We start from the raw sequence: 16,599 nt of genomic DNA, 5'->3' as shown, positions 1-16,599 counted from the left end.
CTAAAGCTGTGAAGAAGCAGGGGAGAAAGTCATATATATATATATTCTCTTGTGTTCACATGTGGATCAGCTTCAAAGTGCATATTGGGAAATGGGTGCCACACGGTTGTAAGCAAATCTACCAATAAACTACAATTTGTCAACACAACACCGACTCATGGAAATTCAACATAATTTTGTGATTTTACTTTATATAATTAGCATTTTGTTGAACTAGGAGATCAATGGTAAAAGGAATTGCAAGTCCATAAACTGAATTTTCAATTTAATGACCAAGTGGTTCATTTAAAATATATTAATATTTATATATTTCTATCAATTAAAATTGATTAGTAACTGATGCATCTCGAAATTAAATCAGATTATTTTAAGGGGAGGAAGAAAGTTAGAGTTATATGAACACCTGGATTATTAGAAGCCTAATATTAATATTTAGATTATAATCATTGAGTCAATGATATGATGTAAAAAATGTTAATTTATATATAGTGATGGTTAAAGTTTTTATCAAATATTTGACATGAATTTAAATCGCGCGACTCTTTTCCGTATAAAAACACATGTGTGAAAAAAAATTATTTTTTAAAATTGCATTTGAAGTTTTTAGAGGCAAGATTTTGTTTGTATTAAGGTCTTTTAAATTCTAAAAATAAATTTATTTGTAAAAAATTTAAATAATTTCAAATTTTGCGAGTAATTTTAAATGGAGATTTTAGTAGTTGAATTTCATTTTCAAATTCCACTTTTTCAAAATTCTTTACAATTTGATGTAATTTAATATGATGATTCCACTGTATAAGATAAATACTAAAATTTCAAAAAAATTATTTTTATTTAAATTTATTTGGCCAGTACACAGTAATTGAATGAAAGTGTAATTATTAAGGTAGTAATTACACTCTCTTGTAATTATAAAGAATTATAATCCTCTAGAGTGTTTTGTTGCTAGAGTATAATTAAATCGTAATTCTCTATGTCATATTTGGTAATACAATTATAATTACAGAATTATATCATTTATATTTTAAAAAATATTTATTACTATAAAAAAATTGTAAAAGTAAAAAAATTAAAATCAAATCATAATATGTATTATGTTAGTCGAAAAAAGTAGTTGATAATACAACTACTAATAAAATAACAATAAAAATAAACATCATATGCAATTTTATCTTATTGTTCTAATGTTTCATATTTGTTTATTTATTTTCACTTTAATATTTAACATATGCTCCTTATCATTATTTTTTGGTCCTTTATCGAGTTCATCATTTGAATCTATATCATTAAAATTATCAAGATCTCTTTCTTCCATATACTCTATGAAATATGGATCATCTCAATTGTACTTATGAATAAAGTTATGAAGTATGCAACATCCTAGTATAATTAAACTTTTTTTATATTATACTAATGTGATGTTGTTAATATGAGAAATATTTTTTAAAACAGTAAATATCCTCTCAACCACATTTCGAATACTTGAATGTCTCAAATTAAAGAGTTCACAAGCCGTCTCTAATGCTTGTGTCTAACTCTATTTTCTTTAATTGTATCATACCCCACGATATGGTGCAAGAAAAACTTTTGTATTTTTCTAATTAGCATTACCATAAAATATTTGGGTTCATGGTGCAAAATAGTCTATAGCTTTAATTATAAAAACTTATATAAACTTAAAATAGAGAAAGACTTATGCTAGATTATAACACTTTTTAAAATACGTAAATTAAGTCAAAATAATATAAAATTTACAATATATAAGCTTTATAAAAAATTCTATAAAGTGTCTAATAACTTTCATGATGTTATGAATATCTTATTAAGAGGATATCCATCATAATCAAGATAAAGTTTTAATGTAATTTAAGTTCTAATAGTTATTAGAATTAGATCTCTACTTCTTTTATACTTCTTATACCTATAAATAGAGACTCTGATGAAGCATTGTAATCATCCCTTTTGATTAATAAAGTACATTCTCTATTGCTTTCATATTTTCTCTGTTCTTTATTCTCTCCATCTCTCTTTATTTTATAACACATAACATTTTTTATAAATAATTTTTTTTCTCATAACTTTATAAAATTATTTTTTTAATAAATAAGTTACTATAAAAAAAACCACAACATTTTTTTATGAATAAATATATTGTTTCTATAATATATAACATGAACACATAAATAAGTTATGTTCATACTTCTTGACCATAACTCTTTTATAAATGTATCATAGTACTTTCATAACATGTAAATTATTTTTTATAATAAACTTTTTTGTCATAAATTTAAAATATTTTAAGATTTAAATAATATAATTTTTTAATTAACTTTATGAACTACACATAAATTATTTTTTAATATATATTTTTTTAGATTTATAATATAAGAGAATTTTGCCATAATCAACCTAAACATTCATATGTGTTCACCTTTATAATATAATTTTTTATAATTTAAACTTATATAAAAACATTTTTTTTCAAAATTGAAATTAGTTGTAATTACCCGCGTAATTACTCCAATTCTTACCTTTTCCCTAAGAATCTGTAAGTGTAATTGGAGTGCTATAATTACACTCAATTTAGAAGAGTTCACCCAATTACAATAGTTACCCAAACATGCCTCTATGTAATTAAGTAAATTGTGAATTATTGGAACGATGATTCTGGACATAATTGCAATTACTCAAGCCTAATTGTATATGTTTGATTGGTCTCTCCGCTAGCTCAACAAAAGCTCGACCAGACTGCATTTGAATTAGAAGAAAAATCTACGACTTTGGAAATAATTTAATTAAGTCGATTTGTTCGATATTGAATTAAATTAGACAGTCGTGAGAATTATTCAACTAGAGAATTTAATTAAAGAAAATTAATTTTCAAGTCCGAAAATTGGCCCAATAGGTAATTGGACTTGAAAATTGGACTTGAGATTGAAAATTGGGCTTGAGAACCCAAATCGAGACTAAGACCCAGAAAGTGATCAAATTGGGCCTAGTATATGAAACTAGGCCGACGGTCCAACCGATGGCAAGACTGGATCGATTGAGCCATTACTGGCCTAGATCGAATCGGTAACAATCGAACTGACTCGAGGTGTTGTGAAGATGTTGCACCTGCGTTGGCACCACAGGCACGGCAATGTCGATGACGACGACAATAGTGTTCCGGTTGCCGACGGGTGGTACTTCGGTAGATGAGCAGTAGAATAATCTCACTCCTATTGGGACTCTACAGAGTAATTTGATTTTAGATTAACTATTCCAAAAAATATATTATTTTAATAGTTTTAATATTAAATTAAATTTAATACTTATCTTAATAGTACTTTATTAATTTAATATTAAAGTGGTTATCTTAATACTAAATTTAATTTAATATTTATCTTGTAGATAAATATTCTATTAATTTAATAAGATTTAATATTAAATTTAATCTAATATTTATCTTGATAAGTATTATATTAATCTAATATTAAAGTGATTAAGTTTAATTATAATTGAACTTTCTATACTTTCATTATATAAAAAGAGTCATGGGTCATAATTTTTCACACTTGAATTCAAGAGAAAGTTAGAGAGAAAATCCTCTGAAGAAATTATTTCAAAAGATTTCTAAAGATATTTTTCTTATTTACAACTTGACCCAAAAGTTTAGAGAATTGTGAAATTGCCCTACTAGTAATTTTGTGGAAAATTTTCTGATTTGAAGCAAGCCTACACTCAACATATGTGAGCTTGAGGATAGCGGAGAAGGCTACTCGGTTGGAGCGTTCATCCTAGACGAATCGAAAAGGTACAATTTTGATTAAGTGTTTATTACTCTAGATAACACAATCAAGTTCTAGTTTTGGAAAAAAAATTTAAAACTTTGATTTTTCCTCAAATCCATTTTCAGCTATGTTTTTCAAACTTGATTTTCCTATAGTAAATGTGTCATGTTTCGCATTCCCATATCATCGACGTGTTTCTTAAAACTCCTAGTTACAAGAGTCTTAGTAAATGAAACTGCAAGGTTATTCAGAAGCTACTTTCACCCCATCACTATTCCTTCGGCTAAATAGATATTTGGATGTGTACAAAGCATAGCATAAACATATGGAACCTTACTCATATGCTCTATTTCTTCCACTATCTTAGGAGAGTCATCCAAAACAAGATGAAAACCTGATGCAGTCGATTAAGCGCCAGACTTCACATCAATAATTGCAAACTGTTTAAGTACCTTATCGATGTATGAAGCTTGTGATAGAACTATTGTTTTATTCTTTCGATCCCTAAGAATTCGAATTCCAAGAATATAACTAGCTTCACCGAAGTCTTTCATGCTAAATTGTTGAGCTAACCACAATTTAACCAATGATAATTCTCCTAAATCATTTTCGATAAGTAGAATATCATCAACATATAAAATGAGAAAAATCACCTTTTTGTCCTTCATACACTTATAAATGCAAGGTTAATCAGCGTTTTGCTCAAACCCAAAAATCTTGATTATTTAATCAAATCTTTTATTCCATAAGCGGTACGCCTGCTTAAGTCCATAAATGAATCTTAACAGTTTGCAAATTTTCTTCTCCTTTGCTTTGACAACATAGCCAGTTAGTTGAGCCATGTAAAAGGTCTCATCAATATAGCTATTCAAAAGTGTTGTCTTGACATCCATTTTCCATATCTCATACTTGAGAGCAGTAGCAATGGATAAGAGTATGCAAATAGACTTGAGCATGGCTACTGGAAAGAAGGTCTCATTGTAATCGATACCTTTTTTCTGTGTGTAACATTTCTTTTAGGTTTATGTGTTTCCACTTTCCCTTTCGCATTTCTCTTTTTCTTATAGATCCACTTACACCTTATGGGTTTAATTCCAACTGGTAAGTCTACAAGTTCCCACACCGTATTGGATTTCATAGAATCCATCCTGACATCCATTGTCTATTTCCAAGGTTTAGAATCAACGTCCTACATAGCCTCCTCATAAGTGAATGGATCAACATCCTTATGATTGACTTCCGTATTATAAATACTACCATCATAGATGAAGAAGTCTAGTTTCTTAGAAACTCTCCCACTACGATGGATTCCCCTATACTGTTGATTGTTTACAGGCTTTTCTATAACTTTCTCGAGAATTAAACTTGGTGATTGTTCTACAACTCCCGAAAGTTCCTTGAGTTCCACTTTACTTTGGGCTTAAAGTTATCCATTTAACTTTAATAAAACAAAGTACCATGAGTAGAAACTTTAATTGTATTATCTTTCGAATTGTAGAATAATTCACCTTTTTTTCCTTTCAGATATCCTATAAACAAGCACAATTTTGTCTGTGCATCCAACTTCTTTGCATCCTTATCTAGAACGTGTGCTAGAAAACCCCATATTCTAAAGTGATTTAGAGTAGGTTTCTTTCCATACCACAATTAATAAGGTGTCATACAAGTAGACTTGGTTGACATAACATTCAGAATATAGCAAGCCATTTATATTGCATATCACAGAAGGAAGTAGAGAGTTGTGAATAACTTAACATTGAATGAACCATGTCAAACAATGTTCTATTCCTTCTCTCAGCTACGCCATTTTGCTGTGGAGTGTCCGACACAGTCAAGTGGGATAAAATCTCATTCTCTATGAGGTATCCTAAGAACTCGTCGGACAAGTATTGCCCACCTCGGTCAGACCAATGATTCTTTATGGATAAACCTAATTGATTTTCTACTTTCACACGAAACACTCAAAATTTATCAAAGATTTCATTTTTACATTACATTAAATACATGTATCCATATCGAGAATAGTCATCAATGAAAGTCACATAATAATCATAACCTCCTCGAGCACTGATACTCATGGGACCACATATATCAGTGTCCACAAGTTCTAAAGGTTGGTTTGCCATTGTACATTTTGCATTAAAAAGACCTCTTTGTCATTTTATCTTCCAAGTAAGATTCACATTATGGAAGACTAACTTCCTTAAGCATACTTAAGGGACCATCTTTTACGAGCCTAATGATTCTTTCTTAGTTAATATGACCAAGTCTTAAGTGCCATAGGTGCCCCTCATTAGAGTTAGAAGTTTTAAGCCTCTTATTTACCATTTTAGTTTGAAGCATCGAGTAGTTATTTGGTTTGATAAAATAGAGATTGTTTTCCATCCATTTATTACATATTAAAGAATGATTTCTATGAATAACAATCCCTTTATTGAATGTCACGAAATAACTGTCATTAAATAAACATACTACAGAAATTAAGTTCCTCTTAAAATGAGGTGCATAAAACACGTATTTTAAGACAATCTTCCTAAATTTATAAAAATGTAAAATAACTTCTCCACACAAACCAACGAACGTTTAACGTTTGGTCATCATCTTTAGCTTAAATATTATTTTTTGAGAAACTATTTAATAAGAGACGATTTTGAGTGTGTAACTATTGACTAAACACCCATCATAAATATGTTTTCATTTATGAGTCATCTTAGGATAATCTCACTAAGAGTCATGCATGACTTGTAACACCTCATACCTAGTCCAATTACCAGACCGAAGTTACGATATGCTACAAACAAAGCGGAAAAAACTTGATTAATTTAACATCGACTAACCATCATTACATAAACATCAATTACTGGAAATGAAAAATAAGACTATTTTGAACTTTAAACTTTGAAAAAAAATTATATTCGAACTTGAATATCGGCTAAATTATAAAAAATTTAAAACTATGAACAAATACCGATACCAAGGAAAAGAGTATCGATATTTTATAACAAGTACCAATATGAAAATAGTTATCAATACCATTTTGGTGTTATGTCAATTCATGGTATCTGCATTCTGTAAATTTTGAAATTGTTCATTGGTTAGACTTTAGTCTATTTTATTGATACTTTTGTAAAAATGGTCAAAAAATATAAGTTAAAGAGTTCAACTAATACCCAACCAAAAACTTAGCTCAGTGAAACATATAGATAACATTCAAAATGTAAAATAAGCATCAATAATTGCATCCTAAAGGTCTAACCAATATGCCCTCATTGGCACCACAATTCAAGCATAAACAACAACTATCCAAACCAAGACATAATCAACATGTCAACTTTATTCAATCCTCAATTAAGTCCTAAATAACATATGCCACAATCAACCATTTACACCCAACTTTCAAATGCAAACATACTTCAACAAAAGTTCATAAGTTACCAAAGTAAAATGACTATTTCAACAACAAATCTTCAAGAAAGACATCAAATGATAAACTACCATTTCAAGATACCAAAACACAAAATACAAGTTTACATTCCAAATGACACAAGTCATCACCAGGTTCTTTAATAACATTAACATACCGAACCTTATTTACATGCCACTTATAGCCGGACCAAAATAAACAAATAACTACTTAAATAGTTGTTAAATAGTGTGATCTCTAACAATGTTTCAATTAACAATAAAAGTCTGACAATCTACAAAGAAAGAAGCCAAATAGAGTAACCTTACATAAAGCTTAGTAAGTCTGTAAAACATAACATCACATACTTGTAAATTTAATTTACAAATCATACATAACATAGAATTAACATTCCTTTGTCTTGTTTCATCATCCCAATTATATGAAATGATTAATCCTGAACAACTCATATCACCAATACACAACATGTTAAGAATCACATACCAAGATATAATCACCAAATATAATTCATCATGTCATCTCATTTCATTTCCAATTCAATAATTAATTGTTTTGCCCGAAGAACAATAGTAAATTGACTTCAGATATGCGGGAGGGTAGTGCTCATACAAGCTGACAAAGGGACATTAATCGATATGCGATACTGCTCACATAAGCTTTAGAGAATCCGCAACACATGTGGGAACATAAGGCATTGGTATGGTATCCATCACCAGTACATAGTACCTGAAACTATAATCACCGGCACAGAGTGCCTGGAACTATAACACAGTTACAAAGTACCTAAAATTGTAATCACCGGTGCCTGGAACACCCTAATAACGTGTCATTTGTATCCTAGCTATTCACTAAGTTTTCATGGGCTTTATACCGTTTTACGAGGTCATCACATGTTCAAACATTAACCATGATCACGCACATTTTGTATATTAACTTATATCAATGTAACTGAATTCCATGCAATACTTTACATTTCAATCCAATACTTTTTTATTTCAAAACTACCTTAATTAATCAGATTAGTTATGCATATATATAATCACAAACATAATTAAAGTCAACAATCATCAAATATATTAAACTTAGTACGAACTTACCAAAACACAGTAGCTACGGACACCTTGACGATAACTATTCAACGACTTTTCCTTTCTTGCGATTATCAACTGATTGATCCTTTTCTTGATCAAAATATAATAATTTACTTCAATTAACCAATTCAAATATCTTAAAACACTTAAATTCACATATTTGACCCTTAATAAAAATTTTACACTTTTACACTAAACTTTTTACCTTTTATTTAATTTAGTCCTTAAACCCAAAACTTTCAAAATTATCACAATTTAGCCCCGAAACCCTTGTACTAAATTTATTCCTATTCATTTTCAGTCCATAACTACTAAAATTTCATAAGAATTCTATACTAAATTTACTATTCTATCAATTTAGTCCTTTAATTTGAAATTACTTAAAATCACTTTATAAATTAATTCAAACTCATTATCAAGCTTCAAGCCAAACCATTAACAACTAAAAAGATTCAAAAATAACAATGGAAAATTTTCAAAGCTTTTACAGAATCACAAATTAGTACCTAGATTAACTAGATTAAGCTACAACAATCTCGAAAACATAAAAATTACTAGAAATCGGCTAAAAAGACATACAATGCAAGAGCATCCAACATTGATTTAAGCTTTAGTTCTTCTAGCTATGGAGTTTCAATTTCTAAGGAAAAAGATGAAGATAATGGCTTTGTTTGTCTTTTGTTTAAGTTATTCTTTAATTAAATTACCTTTTTAACCTTTTAATTTAACGAAAATTTCATAAATTACCACATTCAAACCGTCTACTATGCTATTCAAGGTCTATTTGCCTTATAAAGCCCTCAAATTATGATTTTATAGTCATTTGACACAAATAAGTTAATAGCGATTAACTTTTGTAACTTTTACGATTTAAACCTTTTTACTTAATTAAATATCTAGCGACATTCTTACCTAATCTATGTCATGCTTCCAATATATGCATGACATGCTATGACAATTTTATAATATTCAAATTCATTTATTCACAAGAATCAATCAATCATAAAAACAAACAATTTTGATTCTTTACTTTTTTTTCTTTTAAGGGAAAAATCGAAGAAGTGAATGTGAACCGTGCACTAGGTAGGGTCTTATGAAAGGAAGGTGAGTTAAATTTTCCCGCTTAAAAACCAAGCCTTTCCTTGCCAGAGGCGATCCTAGACATGCACCTTCTATTTATCACGCTTCTTACAACAATCGAATAACCTAAAGAAGTGATTGAAACAAGACAACACATGTATTTTTTTTCATTACCACACTTCTTATTTTTTAATTTATCAACTATGGATCATCTCATACATATATATCAAAATTATAATATGACATAATATAAATATTTTAAACCATTATAAAATAGATATATAAGGATATGGGTAATTAAAATAAAAATTTCAGCCAAAATTTTCATTGTTCTATTTCTAGAAAATAAATGAAAAACAAAAATTACATAGTTTTCCACTACAAGGTATTTCTTGGGTCTTCAACTGCCATCGCTCCATCTTCTCCTCGTCATGGACTCTTTTATGAAAAAATTACATTTAAATTCTATATTCGTTTCTGGCTTACAAGAATTCTTTGAATTTAAAAAAAATAGTCCTACGTGAAGATGATAGTCCACGGTCTATTTCCTAAGAACCACAACATTGGTAAAAAATAAAAATGATTTAACAAGTATATAATATCGCATACATTCCCGTATATAACTCAAAACATCATTAAGATATAAATAATGTCACTCTCTATGTAATCAAATCATTCAAGAATAAGAGAAATCTATTTTGATTACATATTTATACTTATAGATAGGGCACAATCTAGCTCTGATACTAATTGTTGAAAAATCAAGTTTGAAAAAAGTAACGAAAAATAAGTTTAAGGAAAAAATAGAGTTAAAATTTTTTTTTTCAACACTAGAACTTAATTGTGATATCTAAAGTAATAAACACTTAATCAAAATTATACCTTTTTGATTCGTCTAGGATGAATGCTTCGACTGAGTAGTCTTCTCCGCTATCTTCAAGCTCACATCTGTCGAGTGTGAGCTTGCTTTGAATTAGAAAATTTTCCACAAAATTACCACTGAGGTAATTTTGTAATTTCTGTAAATTTTGGGGTCAAATTATAAATAAGAAAAATATCTCTAAAAATTTTCTAAAATAATTTATTCAGAGAATTTTCTCTCTACAACTTTCTCTTAAATTCAAGTGTGTAAAATAATGATCCAATACACTCTTTTTATAGGGAGAGTTTAGAAAGTTCAACTATGATTAAACTTAATCACTTTAATATTAAATTAATACAATACTTACCAAAATAAATATTAGATTCAATTTAATATTAAATCTATTAAAATAATACTATTTTTAGAATATTAATTTGAAATCAAATTCTCTGGTAGAGTCATAGTAGGAGTATAATTCTTCCAGTGCTCAACCATTGAAAAACCACGCCGCCAACAATCCACCGACCACCGGAATGTATCTTCATAGCCGCTGGCCCTATCGTGTCTGGTGGTGTCATCGCAAGTGCAACACCCTCACATCACCTCGAGCCGATTTGACAATTGTCGATTTGGTCTGAGCCAGTGACGACCCGGTCGGTCTAGTCCATCCACCGGTTGGACCATCGGCCCAATTTCACATACTAGGCCTAGTTCGACAAATTTCTGGGTCTCTCTCGATTTTGGGTTCTTAAGCCCATTTTTTTTTATCTCAGGTCCAATTTTCAAGTTCAATTACACATTGGGCCAATTGTCTTACTTGGAAATTAATTTTAAAAAATATCATATTTATTTTAATTAATTTGATTAATTTAATTTTTCTTGATCAAAAATTAATTTTTCCTAAAAATCATTGAGAGTTCCCAAGTTAATTTTTAAGAAAATTCTTTAATCAATTTTTTTAGTTGAACAATTCTCATGACTGCCCAATTCAATTCCACATCGAATAAATCGACCCAATTAAATTATTTCCAAAGTTGTAGAATTTTCTTCTGATCGAGCTTTTGTTGAGCTAGTAGATGGGCCAATCAGACATATACAATTAGGCTCTAGAAATTGCAATTATATCCAGAAGCATCGCTCCAATAATTCATAATTTACTTAATCATGGAGTAAATCCACAAGAAGTATAATGATTTAAAACTTCTTATCGTATACTCTTTACGAAAGCAATTCATCCAACTGCTTTGTCTAATGACCTCGTCATGTGTGTGCTACCTTCATATGATATCCTTAATTTCTTTAAGTTAAATTCGTTCACTCAATAAAATCCTATTTTACCCCATGGTCACCATTGTGTCTTCTTAATCATTAATATTATCACTATCAACAAATGACTGTGATAAATTGCTCGTTCCAGAACTAGCAACTTGTGGTCACATTCCATGTTTATCAATCCATACAATGCCAATGGAAGGATATCGTTAACTCTTTAATCAAACTATGAATTCCATTATTGCTAGTAAAGCCATGCTATACACAAGTCATATACCCAACATACCGGCTATGGGCTCGATCATCTTTAGAGCATAACCCTCCACTTATATCAAAGCACATGAGTTACATACGCATGATCAGTGAATAACTTAGGATTTAGGTAAATCACATCATGAACGTCACAAGTAAATTAATTCACAAACAGATTCAAAATTAATTTATCTTGGGTCCAATCCAATGTATCATTCTTCCAATGAATACATCTATGTCTCTACCCATGGAGTCAATTGCTCCGATAGCCAAGACTAGCCATCTCCCTAATTGGAATTGTAGACAACATAATAACCCTTCCAAGTATTTGAATCAAATGCTCACTTTGATTCTTTTACGGGATTACTGACTTGTTTAGATTATCCACTAGAGTAAGTTGTCTTTCTCGCAATGTAAACGTTCTTACAGTGCCACTTAGCATCAGTTTGAACTCAAACAATCAATGAGCTAATATTTGCTTGTCACAAATTTTCTATGCATGCAAAACATGAAAGATAGAAACACAAATGACATAATAGTGAAATGTGAAATTAACTTTATTTATTTATCGTTCAAATACATAGAAAATAATTACATGTTTACTACAATATGAGCACATTTCCTAACAATTCTGTGGTTTCCCATTACCACCATTCTTACCATTGTCGCTGTTGTCATTTTTATCATATTTTTCCTCATGGTCTCCCCCACTATTTCCCGTTTCTATTGACCCCTAGTCAACACAACTCTTACTTCGCCCAAGGCTTTAACCCATCTTTGAACCAGTATAATGCCTCTTTCTCACTCAAGTTAGAGATTTGAAGCATTAATTCACTGAAGTCTTTAAAATACTCCCAAACAGTACCTTGTTTCATAAAACGGTGCAACTTAGCTCGAGCCTCCTCTTCGACATATTATGGGTAAAACTACTTCAAATATTTTTGAAACTCCTCTCAAATCCCAAGTGTAGTCCCACCACGTTTCCCATCTGTGGACCTATGACGCCACCATAAGAGAGTGCCATCAGTAAAATAAATTAGAGTAGTGTTTACCTTAGTGGCATCATCCTCAATGCCCATCGCACGAAATTACTGTTCCATCCCCCATAAGAAGTTATCCACATCCCTCGCAAGCCTCATCCCCTTAAACTTTTTCGGCTTTGAGACATCCACCTTAGACTTGGGTGTCGTAACCAACACCCTATTACCCAAAGAAGTTTTGCAAATAATGAGCCCCTTTGAGCTCCTCAATCTGTTCCTTCGAAGTTAACACCACAACATCGAGAGCATCATCTCTTACTGTCAGCTTATCCACAATGGAATTGAACACCCATTGCATCGCTTTCACATTGGAACCGAGAGCCTTCACCATAGGCTTGGGTGTCACAACCAACACCTCATTACCTAAAGAAGTTTTGCAAATAATGAGCCCCCTTTTGAGCTCCTCAATATGTTCTTTCGAAGTCCCTACCCTTGTCTCACTTCCCCTTGTGATCTACTCTAATGTGCAGAATCATAGCTTTGCATTTCAGTGATCTTTTTGAGGGAGGGGAGGGAGGCAAAACAATGGTGAGGGCAGGTCTGATAGGGAAGGGGGAGGGATGGGATGGGAAGATTTTTTATTTTATTTAATATTAACATAATTATATTTATTTAATATTAATGTAAACTTTAATATAAAATTTAAATTTATTATTATATGTTTAAAAAATATTTATGTATTTTTATATATCCCTTTGAAATTTTTTAGAATTAGGATCAAATTAAGAATATTTATAAATTTTTGATGGTTAATTTTTTAAAATTATGATTAAATCAGTATAATATGTAAAAATTAAGGAATAAATTTATTATTATACTAATTTTTTAACTACCACGTTAGCTTGTCATTTGTGATTTTAATGAAAGTGACCAAAATGACTGAACTATATAATGTGGATGCTTAAATTGTAAATTTTATTTTTTGGATGCCTAAAATAAAAAATTATAGTTAAATGACTATCTTTATAGTTTACCCTAAAAAAATTATAGTTAAATGGCCACACTATCACTAGTTAAATTTAACGTTATTTATTTACATTTTTATTTAAATTTAAAAAGTTTAAATCTAATTTGAATTTATAATAATTATAATAATATAAATAAAAAAATGAATTAAATATAGTTAACATGGTATAATTTTTAATCAATATATGATATAAGTAACAAATATGATAGTGAAAATTTTAAATTATGGTCTATTGATTCTTCTTTAAAATAGTTTAAATTGGAATCATCATTGTATAAAAAAATAAATATAATATTATTAACAACATTGTATTCCTAAAAGAAAGATAGAACTTGAACCTTAAAAATCACGTTATTAAGAAGACTAACCATGAACATTAAATTAAAAAGCAGAATATTATACGTGATAAAGTGAGAGATGGAATTGATAGTGAAGTTTGAATCCAAGAAAAGAAGTTAGATTTTGTTTAGTTTTAGTTTTAGTTTGACGAAAACATGGAGTAGGAGGAAAGTGGGGTAGCTGAATCCAGATGCCGTGTCGGCTTCGCCATCTTAACATTGTGTCCATGTGTCGTTTTCAACCGCGGCTGCTGTCGTTTTGGGCAACGTCGTAAACCGGCCATCTCAACTTTCCAACAGCTTCGTTTTGTCGTACCAATAATTTTGGAATTCTTCTCTTTCTTTTTCAACATGCTTTGGGGGAGTTAGAAAATAATTAAATTTGAAAAACATAGTATAATTAGATTGTTATAACAAATATATATTAAGTCGATTATATTAGTAAATTCACTTATGAATTTAATAATCAACAATTGATCGTTAAATAACTAAATGAATTAATCAAATCGATTTTTTTAAAAGTAGTTTATTTGCTCAAATTTAATTTAAATCTCAAAGCTTATTTTTTAAGCTTTTAAAAATTTTGGGAAAGCATTCAAAAAAATAGATAATTTTATATACAGTATAGAATCAAATATTATAATTTTATTTTTTTTAAAATTTATTGATTGATTAAGCATTGGCTCAAAGTCTCTTTTAATTGGTCTTTCTACGTGGAGAAACAACGTAAATGTACGTACGACACCACCACTTGTGTTTTTGAAGGGAATTTGGTATTACGTGAAAGTGAAAGATACCATAAACTTTGAATAGATTATAGACCGCTTCTACTTTACATTTGAAACTCTTGTCTCTAGTTTGAGATAGCTGCCTATCTAGTAGCTAGTAAGGTTTGGGAATCCAATTCCATATTCACGGATATTCGATTTAATTTTTACAAATTTAAATTTTAAAATTATTATTCGTTGCAAAACGTAAAAGTGGATTATATCTTAAATATTCATCGAATTCATATAGTTTATTGGAATAATAGATATGGATTCAAATTCAAATATTTGAATAAATTAATTATAAAATGCTTATAATTTTAACTTTATAAATGTAAAATAATTTTAACGAATTTGAATTTATATTTCACGGTTTTAAATATTAGAAAAATGATTAAAAAATTTAACATTTTTTAATTAAAATATCCAGTAAATAATCGTATTTATTTTGAATTTGGATTTGGATGGTAATATTCAAATTTTATTGTAAAAACTGGTAAATTGTGGTGTTTAACATTTAGCATTAACAAAATCACATAATTAATTATATTTAATTTAAAGGATTTTTAGTGTTAATGCGTAAAGTCAAGAGTAACCCCATTTGGCTAATTAATTAAGAGTTGAAGAAAGAAGAGTTGATTTTGCTATTAAGGGTTGATTTCCTTGTATCAGGAAATTTACTAACCGAAATGTTGAAATGTACCCACACTCGTACGCGTAATTACCACTAAAACCCTTCCTTTTTTCCCTCCCAAATGGATGAACACAGTTTGACAAAAGCTCTTTTAATAAATGTTACGTAAGCATGATCCCATCCTTCGCCTTTACCATCTGTTCCGGGACATGAGCACATGAGCCACACTAGCAGTTATATTATTATAAAACACACTACCTCCTATTGTTAAAGAAAGGTGTGTTTTTTTGTTTGAAACAAATTTTATTGCACATTCAAAAATAAATCTAATATATATAAATGGTATGAAAGTTAAACCATATCAGAAAAACATTTGGACTTAAAAAATGCCGGATATAAAGTCACATTGTAAAAGCACTTGTAAAAGAATAAGAAAGGAAAGCTAGGTATATTGAAGTATTTGAAAATGGAAAACTCAAATTCTCTCTACGATAGGAATGGTGAAGGAGACAACCCTCTTGATGATCCAAACATTAAGAAGGTCCGTTTCAAGGAATTAGATATTAGCCCAGAAGATGTGATGGTTGTGGATTCAACACCAACACCAACTCTGTCTAGGAATGATTTGGTATTGGGGAAAAGCTCTCTTGAGTTGAATGAAGTCAGTGGAGACCATTTTGTTGACGGAGGGTTCTCGCTAATTGAAGGGGATGTTAAGAAATCAGTGGCTAATGGTATTCCCTTTATTGATTTCTCGGAAAGAGAACATCAACTACTTGTTAAAGAAATGTCCACTTCAGTGGTTCTTAAGTTACTGGGAAGAAACATCGGATTTGTGGCTCTGCAAGATATATTATATGGAATCTGGAGACCTTCTAAGACTTTTCAATTGATGGACATTGAAAACGATTATTTCTTAACTAAATTTCAAAGTCCTAACGATTATGAAAACAATTCTTTCACAAGGGTCATGGCTTATTTTGGGGCAATATTTAATAGTACAACCCTAGACTTTTGATTTCGATTCGGCATCACCATATCCTAACACGATTCTTACTTGGATTAGGTTTCCAGGGCTTCCCAGTTACCTATACAAAAA

The sequence above is a fragment of the Gossypium hirsutum genome, chromosome D07 (genome assembly GCF_007990345.1).
Source record: "Gossypium hirsutum isolate 1008001.06 chromosome D07, Gossypium_hirsutum_v2.1, whole genome shotgun sequence".
NCBI classification, from domain to species: domain Eukaryota; kingdom Viridiplantae; phylum Streptophyta; class Magnoliopsida; order Malvales; family Malvaceae; genus Gossypium; species Gossypium hirsutum.
This window is presented reverse-complemented; position numbering follows the sequence as displayed.